The 23366-nt window shown below is 43.3% G+C and overlaps 1 protein-coding gene across 6 annotated transcripts in view; it reads left to right on the top strand.

Moving 5' to 3' along the window:
* The first annotated feature begins 2064 nt into the window (after positions 1-2064).
* Positions 2065-23366, top strand: part of FNDC3B (fibronectin type III domain containing 3B) — a 363980-nt gene continuing 342678 nt past the window's right edge. For all 6 annotated transcript variants that reach the window (XR_005584676.1, XM_039488529.1, XM_039488540.1 and 3 more), the window contains exon 1: positions 2065-2237. The gene's annotated coding sequence lies outside the window, so the exon portion shown is untranslated. The remainder of the gene's footprint in view (positions 2238-23366) is intronic.

Raw genomic sequence — 23366 nt, 5'->3', positions numbered from 1 at the left:
AGAGGATGGGTGGGGTAGAGATTGGGGGTCAAGAGGGAGAGGAGGGGTGATGCAGCAGGGGATGAGGGCAGAAGGGGATGGGTGAGGTGGAGACTGGGGGTCAGGAGGGAGGAGAGGGGTGATGCAGCAGGGGCAGAAGGGGATGGGGGTGGAGAGAAGGGGTGATGGAGCAGGGGCTGGGGGGGCAGAAAGGGATGGGTTAGAGACTGGGGGTAGGGAGAGAGGGGAGGGGTGATGGGGCATGGGCTGGGGGGCAGAAGGGGATGGCTGGGGTACAGACTGGAGTCAGGAGGGAGGGGATGGGACAGGGAGCAGAAGGGGATGGGGGTAGAGACTGGGGTCAGGAGGGATGGGACAGGGAGCAGAAGGGGATGGGGGTAGAGACTGGGGATAGGAGGGAGGGGATGGGGGCAGAAGGGGATGGGGGTACAGACTGGAGTCAGGAGGGAGGGCAGGGATGATGGGGCAGAAGGGAATGGGTGGGGTAGATACTGGGGCAGAAGGGGATGAAGGGGTGATGGGGCAGCGGCTGGGTGGCAGAAAGGGGGTGGGTAGAGATGGGTCAGGAGGAAGGGGATGGGGCAGAAAGGGATGGGTGGGGTGGAGACTGAGGGTCAGGAGGGAGGGGAAGGGTGATGGGGCTGGGAGCAGAAGGAGATGGGGATAGAGAGAAGGGATGAAGGGTGATGGGGCTGGGGCAGAAGGAGGTGGGGATAGAGAGAAGGGATGAAGGCGTGATGGGGCTGGGGGCAGAAGGAGGTGGGGATAGAGAGAAGGGATGAAGGGGTGGTGGGGCTGGGGGCAGAAGGAGGTGGGGATAGAGAGAAGGGATGAAGGGTGTTGGGGCTGGGAGCAGGAGATGGGGATAGAGAGAAGGGATGAAGGGGTGGTGGGGCTGGGGGCAGAAGGAGGTGGGGATAGAGAGAAGGGATGAAGGGGTGATGGGGCTGGGGGCAGAAGGAGGTGGGGATAGAGAGAAGGGATGAAGGGGTGATGGGGCTGGGGCAGAAGGAGATGGGGATAGAGAGAAGGATGAAGGGGTGGTGGGGCTGGGGCAGAAGGAGGTGGGGATAGAGAGAAGGGATGAAGGGGTGATGGGGCTGGGGCAGAAGGAGGTGGGGATAGAGAGAAGGGATGAAGGGGTGGTGGGGCTGGGGCAGAAGGAGGGGGGGATAGAGAGAAGGGATGAAGGGGTGGTGGGGCTGGGGGCAGAAGGAGGTGGGGATAGAGAGAAGGGATGAAGGTGATGGGGCTGGGGACAGAAGGGGATGGGGATAGAGAGAAGGGATGAAGGGGTGATGGGGCTGGCAGAAGGGGATGGGGATAGAGAGAAGGGATGAAGGGTGATGGGGCTGGGAGCAGAAGGAGATGGGGATAGAGAGAAGGGATGAAGGGGTGATGGGGCTGGGGCAGAAGGGGATGGGGATAGAGAGAAGGGATGAAGGGGTGTTGGGGGTGGGGGCATAAGGAGGTGGGGATAGAGAGAAGGGATGAAGGGGTGGTGGGGCTGGGGGCAGAAGGAGATGGGGATAGAGAGAAGGGATGAAGGGGTGATGGGGCTGGGGGCAGAAGGAGGTGGGGATAGAGAGAAGGGATGAAGGGGTGGTGGGGCTGGGGGCAGAAGGGGATGGGGCGGGGGCTGGGAGGCAGGCAGGGTGAGAGGGGAGTGGAGGAGCAGGGAGGGCAGAAGGAGACAGTCTGTGTGAACAGACAGTGGGGCAGGGACTGCTCCAGGCTCCCACTCCCCGCAAGGGTCACTCCCCCAACCCCCCCCCCCCCCCGGCTCTCCCGCCCAGTTGGGTTCTGCGTGGGGGGGTGCATGGGCGCCTGGCCCGGGCGGCTCCACGGCGGGGGCGAGGGCAGGGGGCCGCGACGGGCCAGGCGGGGACTTGCCGGGCGCTGAGCTCGGCCCCTCGGCCCCAGGCGGGGCAGCTGCCCGGCAGCCAGCGGGCTGCCGAGCGCGTCGGGCCGGCGCAGCGGGTCCCTCCCTTCGCCCGCCCCCCGTTCCCCGCCCGCCTCTCGCCGCTGATTTTTTTTCCACAGTAGCTGCTACTCCAGACTGTGTGGTAGTGTGGGCTGGTCGCAAGTCCCCATGTGGTCCCGACATCATTGACATGGCGGAATCCCCCTCCGAGCTCTCCTGGTAGCCCCCGCCGGGCTCTCGCCGCACTGCCTGCCGAGGACGGGCTCGCCGCGCCCGGGCCGCTCACCCCGCCCCCGTTTCAGCCCCTGCGGAGGTAAGGCGGCGTCGCTGGCCCGGCCGCGAAGCGGGGCAGCCCCGCGGCGGGGCTCACGCCGAGTGCCCGCGGCTGCAGCAGCCGGGAGTTGGGGCGGCACAAGCGGAGCCCCCCCCCGGGGTTAGTCCGCGGCTCCCCCCACCCGGTTTGTTTCGGCGGGGAAGGGCCGAGGCAGGGCGGGGGTGGGCGCGCCGCGCACCCCGCTTCCCGGAGCCGGGGGCTTGCACGGAGCCCGGGAAGCGGCCGCACTTTGCAGAAAGTTTCCCCGATTTGCCGGTGCCGGGAGGAGAGACAAGCCAGCTTGGTCCTCGTGCCCTCCCCTCCCCGATTTGTGCCCCCCAACCATAGGGCTCGTGTAACGCTCCCCACCCTCACAGCATCCCGGGGGCAACGGACCCAGCCGGGACCGTCTGGCTGCTCTTGGGGCGGCCCCCTGTAGGAACACGTTGCAGTGGGGGGTGATTTTTTTTGAGGGGGGGAACGGCGCTCCGGGGTGGCAAGTGGGACTTTTACAGCCCTGGGGGTGGTGGCCGAAATGCTCTGGAGCAGGCTGGGGGAGGCTGGCTGGTGTCAGGGCTCGGCCCGGGGAGGGGAAGCAGCAGTTCGGCTGGGGGCCGGGAGACACTCCATCAGCGCCTAGTAATCCAGAGAGGCTCCGCGGAGCGCTGCCGGACTCAGCCTGCCTGGCCTCTCCCTGCCCCCTCCGCATCACCGCGCCAGCCCGCACTCCCTGCCCCGTCTCCTCTCCTCGGCTCCCCCTCCCCCCCTTCTCTCCTTTTGATAGTCATCCTGCAATGGCAAGCGGAGCCGGAATGGAAAATCGGCTTTCAACTTGGAAGAGGTTTTTGTGTGTGTGTGTGTGTGTGTGTGTGGGGCGGGAGCCTCCCTCCTCCCCAGCCTCTGGCTCCCTGCAGGAGGAGCTGTGTGTGTGAGATTAGAAGGGAGGTTGGAAGTCTGTGCCCTGCGGCTGGGTTTGGGAGCAGGAGGCGATGGGTGCGGGGGGGGAGAACCTCCCCTCTGCGGCCAGCACGTACTGTCTGGCCCCTCTGCCCGGCTTGGGGAATGTCACCCGGGTGAAGAAGCCAAGGCTCCTCCTCGTTGCACCAGCAGAGTCTCCAGCTATCTACAAACTCTTTCCAAAATGTCTGGATCCAGGGGGCACGTTGGAGAAAAAGAGAGCGAGAGACAGACCGACCGAGCCAGGCAACATCCTCCCCATCCCGAGCCTCCCTCCCAGAACCCCTCCTTTGCTGACACCACTTTGACAAGAAAAAATCCTGGAAACTTTATTTCTTCTGCCAGACACCTTTAAAAATGGCGCATTACCAGGAGAAAGAGCTTGAAAAATATCATTTCTTGAAAGTTTATCCTCTTTCAAACTCAGCTTAGCTCTTTCCCCCTCACTCCTGTCAAATGTTCCGTTTATATACTAAGGTTTTGGCTAAGGTTGTGTGGTCTGGAGTTTAAAGTAAGGAGCAATTCATCCCACCCATATTCTTTAGATAATATATATAACTTGAAGTTTTAATCGCACCTTCCCTCTGAGGATCTGTAATCAGTTTAAGGAGGTAGGGCAGCACTATCTCTATTTCACAGATGGGGAAACTGAGGCACAGAGCGATTATGTAACTGAAGGTCCCACAGAGAATCAGTGCCATAGTTGGGAACAGATTTCAGGTTTCCTGGTTCCCGTGCCTTCATCATATTCGTTGTACCCTCTAACTGTTTACCTTGCTGAGAAGCCTAGGGTAGACCACAGTTAGATAATGTTTTTTAAAAGGTGTTAAACACTGTCTACACTAGAGTTTAACAACATGTTAGCTATTATGCTTTTGCATGTGACCTATTTTCCTAGTCTAGACATGGGCAGAATACTGGCTGGACAGCTTCCCTTGTAAGAGACATGCTATCCCTATCTTCATCCCCCATATCCCACAGGAGTCAGCTGGGTTGGTAAGATGGATGGCTCCTTCTATTAGTGGTAGCATTCTGCTTCCCTCACCCACTCCTTTCTTACCACCTGCGTGTCTCTGGGCAATAATAGAGGAGCTAGTTAGGGAAGTATGCTGTTGCTGCCACCACAAGAGGAAGATATTTCTTGGCAGCATGCCCAGGGTCATTCAGGCTATGAAGTGTTCTGTCCTTACACCCTGTTCTCAGTGGAGTCTTACACAGAAGCAACCTGTCAGTGCCCTTCTCCCAGTTTCTTCTAATATCTGCTCTGCCAGTCATCAGTCTCAAGGGCACTTGTTTTGGTGGTTACATCTCAGAGCCTAATATGACACAGGGTTCTACTGGCCCAAAAGTGCACTGTGTCATTCCTCCCAATTTGTTATTGTTTGAGTAGCTTATGCTCTTAATGTCGCCCAAGGCGTGGAATCTGAATCAGTTCTCATTTTTGAAGTGGCTCTGCTCATGTGGGTTCATTTCAGGTCATTGCTGGGACATTGGTGAGATTATTCACACTGTTATCCTACCCGCTACCTGGCCAGGAGATAAATGAAGAATGTCAGCTTCCAAAACAAACTGTTATAACTGAGTATATAGTTTACATATACTCAATAATAACAAATATATTTTGTATGGGAAGCTTGAGGTTGTGTCTGTGGGAAGCTTGCAGTTTGAAACTATCTTCTCAATAATGCTGTCTGTTAATTAAATTTTTAATTGGAAGTGATTGTACTCCGGCTCCCAGTTTCATAAAAGGTCTTCAGGATATGGTAGTAGTAACCACCTAGAAGTCAGAATATATCAGAAACTTTGTGCACATAAATTTTTCATCAGATGTAAATTACATTAATTTGCTCACTTTATGTCTTCCATCAGCACCCCTAAGGAAAGGGATGGGGAGTCTGGACTTGTGTAAATTTAGGGGGTTAAATTTACACAAGTAAATATATGAAGAGTATGTGTGCATGTGTGAGAGTGAGAGACAGTTCATTTGTGAACTGTTTAATTGGTTTTTTTGCCCCAAAATAGGGCCCAATTCTGCAAAAACTTACACATGAGTCAAGTTTTCAGTATGAGTAAATGGTTTCAGTATTGGGACCTTACTTTTAACTTCTAAAATGTATATTATTACAAAAAGTACCACACAACTGAATACAGCAAATGACTTTGTCTCTCAATCCATTTAACCACCTCTCCCACCCAAGCAAAAGCCTGAGAAAAGAGATTGACCTTTGAGATCAGTACAAGGGCCGGCAAACTCAGAATCTGCCAGACTACCAGGCAAATTAATTCCAGAGTCAAGGACCCTCCACAAAGAATGGTTTGGTATCAGGCCATTAAATCTGGGGACTTGTGTGCCTCTGTAGATCATAACTGTGTGGTGAAACATACTGCAAGTCAGCAAGACTGAAATTTTCATTTCTGCTGTATAAGCTGATGTGGAGCTGAAGGATTTCTTAAATCAGCAGTTAACGTGCTTAGTTGATCTTCCCTGCACTACCAAGATACAGCACTTGAGCAACAGGGAATCCTTGTAAACAAGAATATCAGAAGTAGGGTTGTTTATGACCATGGTTTAGTGTCACCCTGTGATCTGCCCCTGGAGACAGAAGGTATGTGGGAAGAGGGAAGTTCTTCAAACAACAAAGTGGAAATAGGAGCCAGTAGATACACAACGGTAACAGGCCATCTACAGGCAGGAATGTTTGTGAATTTGAAAATAGATAACTCCTTAAACAGTTTTCCAGTTGAGATGTGTTAGTTAGCATTTGAATCATCAGTTCTAAACATATCCTCCCTCAGCATAGTGGATTCTTTATTGGATTACAAATATCCAGGAAAAAAGATAATGTAAACTTGTGCTTTGTTATGGAATTTGTAACAGCACACTGGAGAGATTAGTCTCCTTTGAGAGCATGCTGTTACATATACTAAATCTGTGCCCATAATCTGGATGCAAGACCATAACGTTATCAGTATGTTCACTAGAAGATAAGTGCAGTCACTCTAAACTTCAGTTTTGCACAAAAAAGCCTGTAGAGTTTCTTAATGATATGGCATTGAAGGACAATTTACATTTCCTTTCCTTGTGAAAGGATAAATTGCCATCACACACACTACTAAAAAATTTAAAGGTTAAAATATACCAGTTTTTGAGTGGCGCACTTTCTGTATTTAAACTAATTAATAATTTTGTTACAAATAAACTGTACTGCAGATAGAAGGTAATTCACCCCTTCGGTATCTTCTAAGTAAACAAAAGTTGAAAACAAGATCTGCATCTGTAACATAAAAACAGCAAAATGTCAATTTTAACAAAGTATAATATGAGTCCTTTTCCAACAAAAATGTATTATAATACATTCAACACGGTATTCTCAAAAATAACAGCATTTTCTGTCAATATACTTTTGTCAAAGCTGTAAAAGTCACAAACTGCATGCATAGATGTACATTTTGGAATAAGTATAGCACTTTAATAATATAACACTTAAGTAGACTTTTTTTGTAATTTAATGACAAAAAGCCAAACTTTGAATTTGGTACTTACTTGACTCTGTTCAGGTCTATTTATAAATTTAAGTCAGTGGGAATTTGCCCAAGGTAATGACTGAGTAAGGGCAATAGGATTCGGTCCCAGAAGTGTATATTGTAAATGTTTTTGAGATAGATTTCAGTAAAATATAGTAGAATTATCTTTATGAAGGACTCAGAATGAAAATTAAAAGGATCCTTAATTTAAGATGTTGATACTTTAACTATATCATATTTAACTATATATATTTAATAACTATATGGTAAGTTTATAAAAGAGTTAGAGCAAATTAAAATACTTTGCAACTTCTTAAAATTACCTATTAGTATATTGTTGTTAGTACTTACTTGCATGTAAAATATTCTTTCTGAAAATCATGGCAATTAAATGGGGGATGTAAGACAAATCCTGCTAAATACAGTTGGCTAAATTTTGCCCTTATATGCATGTGCTGTTCCCAGTGAAGCATTTGAGGACAAAAATTGACTCTTGCAGCTTTCTGATGTATGGTATGCTGCATATCTTATTTGTGTTAAAAGTACATGTGAAGTATTGATACTTAAACACACTTTTTCCCTTTGTCTACTGAATTATAATCAAATAAGCTAGAAACAGGACTGGAGAAGATTATAGATTTTTTATGATCACTAATTTTCTGTTAAGTTATATCATACAATCTGTTATGAAACTCACAAGCCATTGACAAATAATGTACCCTTGTATTTGTCAGCAGTTAGCTGCATAAAAATACATGTTATAGTTACAGTATATAAATATTCCCTATTTGCCTTCCTGAGTAATACTGACTTATAATTATAGCGGCATGCAGTTATTAGTGAATGATGGTTACCATTTGGGACAATCTTCCATTTACTAAACTGAAATCATTACAATGCCATCTTATCAGAGTGACTTACAATACATAAATCTAACATTATGAATAATAATTGTGTTGCTTTTTTTCTCTGGAGAAAGCAAACAATGCAGCTAATATTAACATCCACTATCCAGGCACCTCCTATTGCATTTGAGCAGGATTCATCAATGGTGTAACTTTGTTGATTTCAGTGGAGTAATGCCAACAATTAATTTAAATGATTCACTTTGCATTTTTGCTCATCATAACAGATGAACATGGGAATTCTCTGGAATCTATATGACTCCTTGCTTTCTCCACTCTGTGATTTAAGTTTTAGGATGTAGTTGTTCCCTTGCTAAAGGGTATATAACTTTCCTCTCGTTATGGTTATATAACATAAAGCTGGTTTATATGAGTATATGGAATTCTTTTGGAATGGTCTGTCTAACACTTAGTTTGAACACGTGTATTAGACTCTCAGGGAAGGATGAATTGTAAACAAGGAGTATGTTTTGTCTCTAAAAATGTGCTTTATGCTTTCGGAAGTATGCTTCATGAAGCATATTTTGAAAAGATAAGTGAGAGAAATGGGTCTCTATGCCTAGTAGCTCTTGGAATGTCATGGAACAGTCTCCCTCTCCCCTGTAATCTAGTCAGCAAAAATTCAGACACATCCCACTTAATGAGTTTTTAGTCAGTTTTGTCAGGGCCTGGCATAGGAGTGGTAACTTTTTTTTTACTCCTCCCCTCCTGCTTCCTCTAATGAAGCACTAATATTCAGTTACATTATAGAACAAAGCAAATTCCACATCTGTTGATCTCCACGTTTTTGTAGTATTGATTAGTTAAGGTGAGCCCTGCTATAAGGTGTGATGTTAGAGCTCCTGAACCTTGGATGCAGAAGCTGAATTAGAATGGATAGGTATGATTTGTTTTGGGATTCCATCTCATTGATCCACATTTAGTACTTGATTGCTCAGCTACTTGCACCCATGCTCATGTATTATGATGCCATTGTCAGGAAAGTACATGCCTATTTTATGACAAAAGATGAGTGTCAGAGGGCAGCCTGGATAACATGGTAAGTAACTTTACTTGTAGGAAGTTTGGTCTCTGGCCTGGGTGCCTCATTAGTGTCACATGCCTCTTGAGTGTTATTTATCAGTGTAGAGTAATAGAACAAGAAAGGAAAGGAAGATACAGCTTTCATGGATACTTGAAGGCATTAAATATATTTCCTGTTAGGCAGTATCCAGGAAATCAAATAATGTGGGGTGTCTAAACAGACATGAGCAAAGAAAAATACTTTCAGGAATTCTAGTTTAGAGCACACATATAGCAGGTAATAGCAGCTACATACAGGGTCAGATCAATAGAGCAAAGATGACAGAGCCCAAAACACAAAGGTTCTGGCTTTCAGACTTGTGTGCGTAAAGTTAGACGCTCAAATACCTGACTTAGATATGTATCTAACAATGTAAGTACTAAGCTTGAAAATCAAGCCCGAATTGTGCATTTGCACTTGGAAGTGAGCATTGTTGCTAAGTCTCATGATTTTGGGTGTCTTTTCATAAAGCCTGAGTTCCCAAAATCTTGTTGTTATTTGAGAATCTCAGCTTTCATTTCAATGGAGAAAAAAAAGTTTGAAAATGTGAACTCCAAAGACTCCCAAATCAGAAGGCAGATAAAAAGAACCCAGTGTGTGTTTTGTTTTTTAAATCTCATGATTTTTGAAGCCAAACTCATGATTTTGTATGGTATAACTTGTAACTTTTGAATGTTTGGACTTGGCAATACTGAAAAAACCCAGCAGTAGGGGATTATTCTTGATTAGACCCATTATTCTCTGCTTGGTACTAGTTTATGTAGTGAAAAAGATATAAAGCACATAGTGGTTCTCTGTGAACTTACTGGGTTAGATTCAGAGGTGATGTGTAAGTTACAATGTGGTAAGTAGGTCTAACGGGGTCCAGGTTGGTATAATTTATGTGCCATAGGGCTGGAAGAATTTTTGTAAACTGCACCAACTGCACTCTCCCTTGGCTGTGGCAGGTCCATCTGCAGTCCAGGCTGCTGCAGCAGCTGTGGGCCCCTTTCCATCCGCCCCCTGTCCCCATCACTGGCAGGCAGCCGACTAGCTGAGAGGGGCAGGGAGGGCTTGGGGAGGGGCACTGTGGCCCGGAACTGGGGGAAGAGGCATCTCTCCCTGCTGCAGCCCTGAGCGCTTGCGTGGCACTTAATAGGCAGCTGCGCGGTTGCACAGCTTAGAGGGAACTTAGGTCTTGACATATGTTCACAAAAAACCTGTGCAATTTCCTGCTTGGGCAGTCAGCTACAGTCATGTTGTGTGTGAGCCACTGAGCCCTTCCTAGTGCTCTCACATTGTAAGAGTTATTCCTGAGGGCATTCTGTGCCAAAAAATTAAAAATTCTGCACACATTATTTTAAAATTCTGCAAATTTTATTTGTCAAATAAATGTGGAGGCTCCAGCATGGCATTGGAGAGCACAGACCACTGGAGAGATCACTAGGAGATCACTGTGCGTCCCTCACCCCATCTCACCCAGGACACAGACTCAGCAATGTGGCTGCACACAACCCTGACATAGTGTAAGGACCAGGCCTGCCCCAGAAACACCCCAGGGCCCTGCGCCTCTGTGCCAAGTGCACCAGGTGTGGGCAGGCAGGCTCAACAAGGCAGGATCCAAGTGTGGAGGGGCTTAGTGTGGGGGGATCCAGGTGTGAGTTGAGAGGGTACTGTGTGGGGGAATCTGGATACCCGGGAGATCTGGATGCACATGGGCTTGTTGGGGGGTTCTGGGTGCAACGATAATGGGACTCTGCAGGGGGGTCTAGGTGAAGGTGGTTGGGACTAAGTGAGAGGTCTGGGTGTAGGGGGGATAGAGTTTAGCAGGGGGGTCTGGGTGTGGGGGGCTCATTGGGATGGTCCAGGTGCAGGGGGAGAGGGGCTCATTTGGGGGGGGTTCTGAGTGTGGGGGAGTGAGGCTTGTGGGAGGGTCTGGGTATGAGGGGGTCTGGATGCATGGGTGTTGGGTGGATGAGGAAGCAGCTCCCTGTACAGGGATCCCTCCCCCTGCAGTTGAGGAGTGATGTGTGTGGAGGGGTAGCGGGGGAGTTTGCAGAGTTTCCTGCAACTCGGGGAGAAATCTGGGGGTGGGTCTGACCCGGTCCCGGATGCTGTGCAGGGGAAGAGAAAGTGCTGTCCTCCCTAGCCCAGCTGGGACTAACAGCTGAGCCTGGCGCAGGATCTTCCCCACTCCCACCCTCTGCCCCACAGTGATTTACCTCTCTGCCAGCTGCCCTGGGCACCCAAAACATATTGCTGTTGTGGCTTCCCTGTCAGAAGGTAATTTTGCTGTGGGAAAGCGAAGAAATCTGCAGGGACTAAATTCTGTGCATGCGCAGTGGTACAGAGTTCCCCCAGGAGTAAAGAGTGGTCCTGAGTATGTCAGCTGCTTGTGCCACTTTTGATATGGGTCTGAGGGAGAACCAGCTTTCTGTTTGACAGTGTGGTTGGGTAGCCAAAACGCCCATGGTTGATTGTGTTCCATACACATTATATAATGTATGCCTGGATGCACAATTAATAGTTTGCATCTAGCAAACTAAGTTTAGGTTCTAAATTCAATTCCATGAATGGAGATACTGTGGTGGAGGGTGCTATAGAAAACCCTAAGTAAGCAGGTAGCTAGAGGACAACTTTCAAGAAAGGAATTATAGTTGATGATTTGTGTTACTGTATGGTATGTCTGCTCATTGAACAGGTTGATGTTTTTTATACATTCCTCCTTTGTCCACCAAAACCCTTCTGGATGTGTGGAGGGGATGAGGAGGTTTCCACAAGTCCTTGCTGGCACCCAGAGAAATTTCCCTCCATTCACTTTTCCCATTTAGTTCTCCCACATTTAGTTTATCTACTTGAGGCAGAAACTGTGTCTTCTCTTTGATTGGACAGTAACTTGTACAACAAGAGTTGTAGATTTGATTGGTATACAAATAATAATGATTAATAAAAATACCCTGTGTTATGTCCAAATTGTGGTGGTGTTTTTTATAACAGACATGCTAGACACACTTCCTTCTGGAGCTTATGAATTTTCCGGAGATGTCTTCATTGACTGACTTAAAGCTCTTCCTTCTCTCTCCCACGGGTGTAGGGATGAATGAACTGTCAGTATAGAGGCAGTGGGGCTATTTACCAACTGCATACAGTGTTAGTGGCTTTTGAGGTGGCATATCTGGCCAGGGCTATTACCTGCATAACAATGACAGCCATGGCCCCTGACTGCCAGCGAAACTGTGCTGGGGCAGGGAAGACTGGAGGGGGGTACTTCCCTACCAGATTTAGAAAGAGCCACTTTCCAGTGGAAGAATTGTTTCCTTTCATAATCATTGCCTCTTGGCTGAATTGCCTTCCCCCATCCCCATAACGTTTTTTGCTTTATAGAGGGCACGACATTACCTATTGTGGGTCTCTGACATCTAATTATTTTTTATAATTGGGGTGGAAAAACTGAAACCTTTCCAAGTAAATACATTTCAATAAGTAGAGTGATTGCAGTGTGAAGAGTTGGGTAACTAATGTGGCATGTTAGTTCAAAATAAATTGGCACTTTCTGACACTGTGGACGGGTTAAGCTATAGCAAGGGCTGAAATTACTGACAAGATAACACTAGTATCATAAAAACAGAAGCTTGGAATGCACTTTGAACCAAGTTTGTTTCAGCTAAAAATAAATTTGTATGACAATATATGATAGTGTAACATGCTCATTCTTTTGTAGCAATTCTATAGGAACAGTTGCATTGCCAGATGGAACCTGATTTACTTTTTACTGTGTTTGCTTACTGAACTTTCCTCAGCTTGGATAGCGAAACTATATTGGTCCATTTCAGTCAGTTGCTATTCAGTTTAACTTAGCAGGTGCTAACACAGTGTTGATGTGTCTGGGTTTCCAACACTTCAAGGGAATACTTATTTCAATAGTTTAAAATAAAACTCCCTCTTCCCAGTCGCATACAATTAATGAAAGTCTTTCTATTAAATTAGATTTTGTAAAATCATTTTTAAGCAAAACCTGTTGGGCCTGAAAATGCTACTTTAATTCACCATACCATAGTTAAGTGTGGCTGGGTTGGAAGGCTGTTGCTTTAACAAAGGTGAGAAATTTGTTCCTATTCAATTGAACCTAGTGTAGGATGACAACAAGTTTTTCAAATGCCAGTTTCCACTGAGTCATCTCTTAAGTTCAGTAACGGGGCACTACTAGCTGTTGTCAAGTATTCTGCATTGGCAGGTTAACTAGGGAACTTGTTGCAATGGCGACCTTGAAGAGGACTGTTGCAAGCGTTATTTTGTAATGGTGGAAAGTTTTTGTCTGAAAATACTGTATCTCAAAGCAAAATGCATTAAAGGAAGTAACTGTTTATTCTATATTAAAAAACAAAGCACTCTTCCTTCTGCTAATGAGATGTTTACATCTGTGGGACCATCATGTGTTTCAGTGGATTGCTCCATCTAGCTTATTCATTAATCAAGCACACATCTGATAGATTTGTTATTTTTCCATGTACAGTCAGCTGAAAGAGCAGCTGTTCAGTCATCTTTACTATGCAGTGATATTATTATTGATATTATGGTGGCACCTAGAGACCCTAGGCAGCCTCAGAGTCCCAGTCGTCTAAGGATTCAAGAAAAAAGGGGCCCTCTCCTGAAGAGCTAATGATCTAATGACTGTACTAACTGAGATTTTTTTTTAAAAAAACATGCATTTAAATAGGCCAGCTCTATGCAGATATAGCTGTTTTAGATTTATATCTTATTTGTATTTTTTTCTTTTTATGAATGTCAAAAGTGCCTGCTGGCCATTTACATAGACATAATCAATTGATAAGTTTCCCATAGGCATCAGTTAGAAGTAGGTAGGGCTTGAAGAGAGAATTGCAAGTGGGGCAGTGTTTTTTCTGATTAATTTGCTGAGGGTATTCCTTGCATAAGGAGCAGCATAGAAGAAAGTGATATCGCTTGTGGGACAAGTGAACAAACTGATATGGAAGCTGGCATCCTTGGTAGAGTGGGGAGCAGGGGATGCTTCACAAGTGGATAAATGGGAAGGAGCTAAGTTGTAAAGACCAGAAACTTGCACATGATCCTGTGGGGATTTTGGGTATGAGGGGAAGAGCAGGGGAGAACAATGTGGTCAGAATGACTAGACAAGATAATCTTCACAGTGTTTTGAATGGACCTGAAGGGATTGAGTTGGGTGTTAGGGAGGGTTAAGTGGAGAAGGTTTCAGTAATTGGGTTTTAGTAGCAGGAGACAGCAGATGATGGGTTTCTGAATAGCAGTGTTAGCTGTTTGCGCTAAAGGAAATTATGTTATTTTGGAGATCTTATAGAGGGGGGAAAAAACAGCAACATTTGGATATGGCCTAGATGTGTGGGTCAAGAGGGAGGTTGGAGTCAGGACACCCAGGTTATGCTCTGGGTGGCAGGGAGGTGCATAGTGTTGCAAACAGCAAGGGAGAGTGGGGAAATGAGGCGTTAAACTTGCGTCCGAAATTAAACTTCAAAGTACAAATTTCAGGAGGTGTTGTCAGAAAGGGACTCTGAAATGCTTTACGCTGTGTTTCTAGAGCTGAACATCTTTTTTTGTCCCCTCTCCCCTTTAAATAAGTGACATTATTAGGTTTTGGAGAAGAAAGAAGAGGCATCAGAGCCACAAACACGGTACTGTTACAAGAACAGGTTAAAGAAAAAATGGGATCTTAAATCTTGTGTGGTCCAAATGATTTGTCAATTTAAGTGAATGCTCCACTAAGGAGAATTAACTTTTTATACTCTACTTCTGCATGTTTTCAGCTCTCTTTGGAAAAAGACAGGCCTGTTTTCTGTTGGAGGACAAGAAATACAGTAGATGTCTTGGACATAAAGACAAGGATTAATTTTGTCGGTTTAAAAATTGAATATATTGCCATTTAGAGTCATAACTCTTTAGGCTGTTAGACATAACAGTATATCTCATTGTGCCAAAACAGTGGAAATTCTTGATCTAGATTATTATAGGTGCTCTGGTAGTCTCAGTAATTCATTTTTATCTACTCTAAGGATCAGAGCACAACAGAATTTTTTGAGAATTGTCCATGTGCTTATGAGTCTTCCTGCTCTTATGCTGGAACAGCTGTTACCTGTGTCACTTCCTTGCACAATGCTTGATTTAACATCCTTAGGCTATGTTTGTCAATAAAGTAAAAGAGCAAATAAAAAAGGTGCTTCATATCAGCTGAATCTCAGCAGAGAGCAACTTATATGTCAAAAATAAAGTGACTGCTGTTTTCATATTTATGTGGACTCTAGATGGGTTGTGTTAATGTTCAGGAAACATCACAGTGAATCTGTAATGGTGTCTCAAATCATAGAAGTTATCAAGACTGTTTCCTAGCATTCCACCATTGCATCCTCACCCCAAATTCTGGATTCTTTCAGTACAAAAATCGACACTGTCCCTCCCATGAATGTCAGGACTGGTAGCTGTCTTAGACTGCCTTATGACTAACCACTCTTAAACTAAACCAGGTATAGCACAATACTGCCTTTTTCTCTAGGACTTGATCCTGATCCTAGTGACTCCAGTAGGAGGTGATATTTTTGCTTTGTTTTGTAACCTCAAAGGAAATAGGATTGTGCCCTTCATGCTTGTGGATCCTCAGTTGATTGTATCCATTGGCCTGGTTGGGTATGTCCCCCTGCAGCTTGTTCGCTGATCTCTATTAGCCTTTTTGTGCAAATGCTCCATAAATGTTGTTCAACTATTTACCTGTTCATTCACCTTCCTATCCACCCACTCACTGGCATGCACAAGTCCACAAAATGTCAAAAGTCATGGACATTTATAAAAGATTATGGGGAAATATTGGTCTCTGACTCCTGAGAGCTGTATGCAGTGTTGTTATAGCTGTGTTGGTCCCAGGATATTAGAGAGCAAGGTGGGTGAGCTGTAAACTCGAAAGTTTGTCTCTCTCACCAACAGAAGTTAGTCCAATAACAGATATTACCTCACCCATCCTGGAGAGCAGTTACAGCTATGCAGACTTAGCATAGCTAGGTTAAAATCAACACCCCATCAAAATCCAGTAAACTCATAATTCGGGCTGGTATTAAATCCATAACTCACTTTGCTGTATGAGGGTACCTGAGCTACAGCAGTTTACACAGAATATCAAATCGGTTTGTGCTGAGGCCCTCCCTGATGTAGGATCGTTGTGTGCAGTGTTTTTAAGGTGCAGATGGTGAGCTAAGAAAGAGTGTGAGCCTCAGCTATGAATTTCCAATTTTAATTTCCAGTTTAAGGTTAATCCCAAACTATTTTAGCTGTGATTTGTGTGTTTAAATGGGTTTGCGTTTGCTTTTTAACTGCTACTCAAAAAGTAATCCTGTAGGAAGTTAGAGAAGGAAATGTTCAAATTGCATATTATTTTCTTCATATTTTGCATGATGAAAATGCAGATATGTTTTCAAAGGAATGGAATATGCTTTTATTTTTTTAAAAAAGTATTCAGTGACGGATTATTGATATGATAGTCTAACAACTTCATTATTTCACTTTCACTAAGTCCACTATAGTAAAAATGGTTTGGATATTGTTTGCGTAGGTACTGTTTTAAATATATTTTTCTAAATCAAATAATTTGTCTATTATGGGCCAGATTTTCTTCTGGAGTAAGTGGACACAGTTTCATTTGTTTCCATTTATGACAGCAGATAATTTGGCCCTGTATCTGCATCCAAAGTCTCCAGTGGGTTAAAAGAAAGTGAGCAGTCTCTGGAGTTTCGGAGTTCTAAATTAATGAGCTTTGAAACTTTTAAAATTGCTAAATTTATAAATCCCACTCTGGTTTTAGTATAAAAACATTCTCTCCTAAACTGACATTGTTAATGCCATCTTTTAGGCTGTTGCAAATTTTTATGGCTGGAGTTATAACAAATCTCAAAAAAACCCTAGAGCCTCACAAACAGTGCCACTATAATAAGAATTCAATAAGACACCATCAGTGCTACACCACGCCATTATTATTACATTAGGATAATAAATCCTGTTACTAGGCAAGGAGCTCATGGTTGATTCAGATTTTGTCACTGTACAGTATGTTCCAGCTTTGATTCATGAAAGTCTAACAATTTGATTCTTCTAATGTGATTTCACCTGGAACACCTGGAATTGTTGCTGGTGTACCATAAATTGCATGATATTTGAAGTGTTAGGTAAAAAGAAATAAAGGGTCAAATTCTGTAGTACTTAATGGAGCAAAACTCCCACAGAACTTGGTCCAAAATAAAGGGGAAAAATGACCTGAACTGTTAAATAAATACTCTGCCTGCGCTTAAATAAAACAGATTTGATGTTAGTTTCTCACGTCTGTGGCTTAATTTACTTGTTTGATTAGGCCCTATTGAATTTATGGCTGGGGATATTTTTGTTATTCCATAAACTGTTCTAACAGGTTTATATTTTTGCTGATTTTGCCAGTTCATTGGTGCTTATCATAATAACCAAACAGAAGATACATGTCTTGGTTCTATCTGAGACTTATTTAGACATAGAACATACACTGTAACTCATTTAAAATCCATTAATCACATGGAGATATATTACAGGTGGCAGTGGTTGCTATGCAGAGCCGTGACAATGGCTGTGCTTGCTGGCAGTGTTGAAATAGAGAGAAATCATGTAGCTACATGATTTTCTTAGTGTTTTTATAAGATTTTATATGGGCAACATTTTATCAGTTATATTTCCTTTCGCCTGAGATGATCTTAGCAGGAGCATCCAGATCTGTTAAACTGCTTTATGCAATGGCTAGGAGAAATGGTTATGTTTGTGCAAGTTATGCAGCCCTACTGCAAGGACCTGTGTGGGTAATATAACCAAAGGGATCTCTGATCTTTTTCACAGCAGTGATCATCTAGTTCTGGATAATAACACAAGATGCAAGAGTGAGCCGGGTCATTGAGAAACTTCTGTAACCACAATCTGTTTACCATTTAGAGATTACTACATTTTGATTTCCAGTGTTGTCTGAATAGCCTGCATCAAAATGTCGCTGGGAGTTGTTGGATTGGCCTTCAAGGACAATGTTTATATATAAACATATAAACACTGAAGTTACACATCAACAGTTTTATTTCCTCTTTATATTTCTTGCTCATTCAGAAAAAGGAATATCCTAGACCTTGAGTGAGCTGCTGTATGACAGTTTCAGTTTCTCCAGTTTGCCAACTGTTGCACAGTCTTTCTGTTGGCAGTGCTATTGTTTTAAATATCTGTCTGAGCCAACTTCATGTCCCTTATCCAGCTGGCCAGTAAGATGTTTGGGACCCAGCTTATTAAATGTGACATACCTTGAAGTGTCATATTGGCTATGAGGAGACAAAGCGAACAGGGTTACTGGTACTAGTCTGCTCTGCAAACGGAAATAGAAAAGATGGGAGAGGTAGAACATGGAGGGGTGAGAGAGAGAGTGTAAGCAGAAGCAAGATGAAGGGAGCGAGGGAGCAGTCTGAGAATAGAGATCATAGCACCATTTCTGATAAATGGGGGGGCTGGCGTTTTTGGAGCACTTTTGATATGTTGTGTTAGGATTGATAATTACAATAGTACAAGATCCATGACAAGCTGTAGATAGTTTTGTTGGACAAGTGCCAAAGAACCCCCCCTCCTAAACTGATGGACCAGTGATAATTTTAGGGTTTCATATCTTCCTCCCTGTCAAACTTGGAATCAGATATTATGTACCATTGGAAAGTTAGAAATGCTGTTCCTCAGGTGTTGTGTCTGTATGGCAGTGAAAAGTGCTTCCTTCGGGGCACCAGACACAATTTTGAGACTGTTGGCTTTGTGAACCTGTCATCATTTAAGAACCTACAGTATCCTGTAAATGAAATATGGGCAAAACTATTAACATTCTGTCTCATATGTGACTATGATTGGCTTTGCTCAAAGGTGACATTATCACTGTTTGGTTTTAGCATTGAGGATAGGGCAGATTTATTTGGAAACACTTTGTTTTTACTGCATCTGTAAAACTCCAGGGAGTGCTGGATAGGATATGAGGTGCTCCCTTCCGGCTATGCATTAGCGATGTGGCAGTTACTGATCTGTCATTTTACTTTGAGAAGGAATTACAAAATTTTGGCCCAATGCCTGGTCTAGCTCCAGATGGTCAGAAAAGATTTTGTATTCGAGTCAGAAAGTACATTGGAACTGCAGGCTGGATCGGTCCACTTTTCTCCTCTTCTATCCTCTGCAGAGTTATTTTTCTATTAATTATGTGAAAAATGGTTGCCTCAATTCATTGCCTTGACTGCTCAGCTGTGCCCAGGCTCAAGACAGTAGAAGGCTAGTGCGTGAGGCCACCTACCTCTTTTAAAAAAAAAACAAACAATTTTTTTTTTTTTTGCTGGTGCCTCCTGTAATAGGGCCATGTTGGATGGAATGTTTCTGGTTCTTCAACAAAGTGTATAAGACCCAGATTGTCAAAAGTATTTATGCACCAAAATTGCATGAAGATGTGGGATTTAGTTGCATGACATGAAACTAAAGGTGTTTCTCTGAACACTGGATCAGAGAGAGATGAAACTGCATACAAGATACCATTGAGAATAATTATGTTTAAAGATTTCAGGATGTGAGTGTTGAGAAATACTTTTTTTTTTTTTAACACCCACAGTCAAAAAATTTTTCCTTAAGGGGGGAAACTTTAAAATGTGTTTAGGGTGTATGTGAGGGTATGGTGTTTTTTGTTTGTTTGTTTTTTAATTTGGTCTCAAAATTCAGATTATACTCTGTATTTAAATACTGGATGCTCACACACTGTGTTCCATTGCAGTGCTTTTCTGACCATTTATTAATGTAGGAAGTTTGAAGATCATTAAGAAAGTGTTATATTTCATTTACACCTCTGTACCCATGGTTACACATGGTGTTAATGTGAACACACAGACAGGATCTTCATGTGTCCTTGGTTTTTGTAGATTGCACTGGTTGACAGACGCAAACAATTTAGTGAACATTTAATTAATATCTTCTGTATGATTCTTCAGACCCTAAAGCTTGTATCAACTTCATTAGCAATCCATTCCCTGGACAAATCAAAACAAACTGATAATTTAATTGACCATTTAAAATATATTAAATAGAAATGCAGTCCCCCAGGTCTCCTGCCACATCTCATACAGTAAAATCAACGCCTTACTGCAGATGGGATGCAGCATTGACCTCGCAGTGGATTGGATATATTAAAGTGATGGGTCACATGCTTCTTCTCTAAAGAAACTAAAAGGATAGACTACTGTATCTATTTTCAAATTTAGTACCGTTTAGTATAGTTGTTCTAGATTATGAACATGTAAACTCAAGTATAGATCACTGAGTTTCAGCCAGTTCCTAAGTCTTTAATTTTAAGTAGAACAGAATTTGCTTTTCTATTATACCTACCTTGCCCAAGATAATCTGAACATATATTCTATTTTTGTACTAGGATTTTTTCATTTTCCTATTTAAAAAAAAAAGTTTTTTTTTCTCTCCCCTGATGCTTGGTTCAAGAACCACGTAAATGATAAAGGAATTTGACTTGACTGTGAAGGGGAAACAGTGAAGCTGACATTATTCAAAAGTGCTGTCATGCACAAAGTAGGCAACCAGGGTAGGGGGAGAAGAGAGAAATAAAAAAATATTGTTTTCTCTAATCTTTCAGTTTAGGAGCTACTTGTAACCATAATAGGTGAACATTTAATATGGTTGCTATAGTCTGTTCTAGCCATGATCGGGTATTGCTGAAGCATTACTAAATATTGAAGGTTGGGATTTTTCAAAGCTCACTAAGAGATTTAGGTGTATGACTACCATCAAAGAGAAAGGGAGATTAATGAGATTTATTTCCCCTTCTTCAGGTCCTTACACACCTGCAGAATGTTGTACCTGGTGTGTGCACAGAGGGAAGCTAGGATGCCTGATGGTATAAAATGACCCCAGTGAGGTCTGGTCAGCTGCTATAGCTCTGTTTCTTCGTCCTCCTAGCTTTATTCCTACTGGACAAGCCAGCTTTTCCCTTAGAGCTGGATACATCAACAGAGTTCAATATCTTTGAAAATATTTCTCCGTCTCTCAATAGTTAGGATAACAAATATGACCTTTGATTCTCTTTCTGTTGTGCTGAGCTAAGCCACCCTACTGTTGCTTTGTGAAGAATTAGTCAAGTGCAGAAGAACTGTGTCATGTGAAAATGCTAACATCGCTATAGTGCGTGTACATGTGTCATAGAGAAGTTGCAGAACTGTCAGCAATAAATCATGAAAAAGGGAACCATGCAATTAGAATGGCTGCCTTCTGGGCATGTAAAATTTGCTTTATATTAATTAGTCATCTTTAAGAATTGCGTATTTCCATTGCTGTTTAATTATCCAAAAATATATTAACCCTATCTGAAGAATGTTTGATTTCTTTTTTGTTGTTGTTGCTGTTGTTTAGTACAAATAGTAGTTTAATAAACTAATCTCTTTTTATTTGGAGCTTACTCAAAAGGTGGTAAAAAGGATTATTAATTGATTTTAAGTTGTATATTTTTTGAGTTTCTGCATATCAACTGATAAATAATAACATCTAGGTTTACAGACATGTTAGAAAAGGCCTTCACCTTTTTGCTGAATGCCAAAGACTCTTACACTTGGGGCTTGCCTACACTGGCACCTTACAGCGCTGCAACTTTCTTGCTTAGGGGTGTGAAAAAAAACCACTCCCTGGAGCGCTGCAAGTTTCAGCGCTGCAAAGTGCCAGTGTAGACAGTGCACCAGCGCTGGGAGCCACACCGGTGGGGTTTTTTATAGCGCTGGGAGAGCTACACGACTACACAAGCCATGTTAAAGTGCTGCCGTGGCTAGTTGCTAGTGAAGATGTGTCCTTAGATAGTACAGACATGGCCTAAATGTTATATGGGATTATTGTGGCATTGCTAAAGTGCTGAAGCTATGCTGGCATAACACATAGTGTAAATAAAGCGTACAACACCTCCCAAAGCAATGATAGGTCAGTGGAAGCATTCTTCTGTCCACCTAGCTAAGTCTACACTTACACTTGTGGTTAGGTCAATATAGCTACAATACTGTACTCAGAGGGTGTAGGTTTTTCACACTCCTGAGTGCCTTAGTTATGTCAAACTAAATGTTAAGTGTAGGCTAGGCCTTAGATTATTTTCAGACCTTGAACAACAGAAGTTGAACAGTGAATATTTTCTCCATAAATATGGGATTGATCCTGCAGTCTTGAAGGCAGTGCATGACAGGCCTTAGTAAAGACTGGAGGACTGGATCCAAAGTCATTAACAATGAGTACATTGCCTATTCGCTCCCATTTCATATGTGAACTTCTAATATAAATCAGATTACACTGTATACTCTGTTTACATGAAGCCAATCAACATATTTACATTTTAGTTAAAAGGTAACCAGGCCAGTTTTTTGCGGTCAAAGAATATTTATGATAATCAAAACATCTATTTCATCTTGCTGAAGAAGTGAAGGGATTTGCGTGGAAATGATTGATCAAACCCCTTCCAATTTTTTTGAATCTATGAGAAATACATTTTACACTAGTTAAGAGTTCCTTGTGGATGCAGACTCACATGTGCACCTCCAAAGTAGGAAAGATGTTGATTGAAAAAAATAAAATTGGGTCTTTACAACTTTAGAGCTGGAACGCATAATAGTGAGTCGCTGTTTATGCTAGCCCCAGTACATTGAATTGGAAAAATCAGCGTGTACAAGTAAGCAGTAGAAGTATTATCTAACTAATTGCTTGGAGCCAAGCTGAGCTAGCTTTGTTTGATATTGACTTGCAGTGTTCTCTTTCTCTACAGAAATGCTTGTGACAGTGAGTGGTTAATGTTTCTTGGGCAGAAGAATATGGATTAAATAGTCATGCACATTTTCATCTGATTTATTCTCTTACAACATGGGAACACCGGATCTTGTTGACAAAGCTGTTTTCTCTGAAAAGAACAGGAAAATAAATCAGTGCAGATGAAGCCAGGTTTCACTTTAAATGAGACAACATGGATTATGCAGTGTTGTTGCAGCCATGTCGGTCCCAGGACCTTAGAGAGACAAGGTGGGTGAGGTAATACCTTTTATTGGACCAGCTTCTACTGGGGAGAGAGACAAACTTTTGTGCTTACACAGAGCTCTTGTTCAGGGTAAGATAGCGATTGTTTTGATTGTCTCTCTTTGTATTAATATAAATTTGGCGCTTGTGTTCATCCGTCAGTAGTAGAGATATAAACAAAAGCCAAGCAAACTTCCAGATGTGACAGAGACTGGGTATGAGCCACTTAACAGAAATAATTGTGTCTGCCTCTGTACCACTTAGCCATCTACAAAACAGCCATCTTTCCTTGTTTATGAGTTTGGACTCTTGTCATTATTAGTGTTTACTTAATTGAAGAGCATGAAGAAGTACAGTGGTGCTGAAACAGAACCTGTGGGATCACTGTTAGAACTGTGGCTAAGATTCCTTGCAAACAAAGTGAGAATTAGCTTGCAAGTACTCCAGGCTTATAGAATGACCAGATGCTCCCCTTTTAGAGTTGTATGAACATTCAATGCAGAATTAACCGTGGCTTGAGTTTGACTTGGACTTAAAAACCAGTGGTGGTTTCATATGCATCTTTTTTTGTGCCAGCAAACCTTGTTTTGTTTGCTGTCTGGAACCCTA

Source organism: Mauremys reevesii, linkage group 9, assembly GCF_016161935.1.
Source record: "Mauremys reevesii isolate NIE-2019 linkage group 9, ASM1616193v1, whole genome shotgun sequence".
NCBI lineage: Eukaryota > Metazoa > Chordata > Testudines > Geoemydidae > Mauremys > Mauremys reevesii.
The sequence above is the reverse complement of the archived record's forward strand: the minus strand, read 5'-3'. Positions and strand labels throughout refer to the sequence as shown.